Consider the following 801-nt stretch of genomic DNA (forward strand, 5'->3'; position numbering starts at 1 on the left):
TTCAAGTGTATATGAAACATACTACATATTTACCTATTGTATTATTTTGTACAGTTGTAAATTACAATAAATAAATAATTTAAAAAAAAAAATTACTGGCTCTATTTTTATGTAAATATAGTTGAAAATATCATTAAATAAATAAATAAAAATAATTTCCTCCTATATAATTTTCAATAATGGATCAGTTCATCTTCAACCGTAGAAGTGAAATAGCTAAACCAATGTTGACTATTGGTCACACTGTTTCTGTAACTAATTTAACATTATAAATTCATTCGGAGCCATTTTACACTTCCAGAGGCTCCAGGTTACGACCCAATGTTCCAGTTCCAGAGGCTCCAGGTTACGACCCAATGTTCCAATTCCAGAGGTCCCTAGTTACGACCCAATCTCCCGCCATTAGAGCAAGGCCGGACTCCCAATATTCGAGTTGATACGCAATGCTTTACGCAGTTCGACGCGCTCTGTAAAAAAGACACGGACGATCCTTTGCCTCTCATTGAAAGGTGGAAAAGGTCACCTGAGGCAGCTGTTCTGTGAACTAAAGTATTTTTTTTTTTTATTACACTTTGTTCAACAGTTACCCCTCGCGTGAAATCGAACCTTTGAGCAAACATAAAATTAACAAGTAGAATATTTAGACTCGTAACAACGTATATAACAACTAATAGTACAAGAGCCGGAGAAAAAAAAAGTCAGTTAAAAAGGATCCAGTGAATGACATAAATTCTTCCTTATTAAAAAACAATAGTTTCTTTTTAAACAATTTTGATCCTTTTTCTCTCAACTTTATTCTTT

This window comes from Halyomorpha halys, unplaced genomic scaffold (genome assembly GCF_000696795.3).
Source record: "Halyomorpha halys isolate HHAL.00 unplaced genomic scaffold, Hhal_1.1 Scaffold136.1, whole genome shotgun sequence".
Classification (NCBI taxonomy): domain Eukaryota; kingdom Metazoa; phylum Arthropoda; class Insecta; order Hemiptera; family Pentatomidae; genus Halyomorpha; species Halyomorpha halys.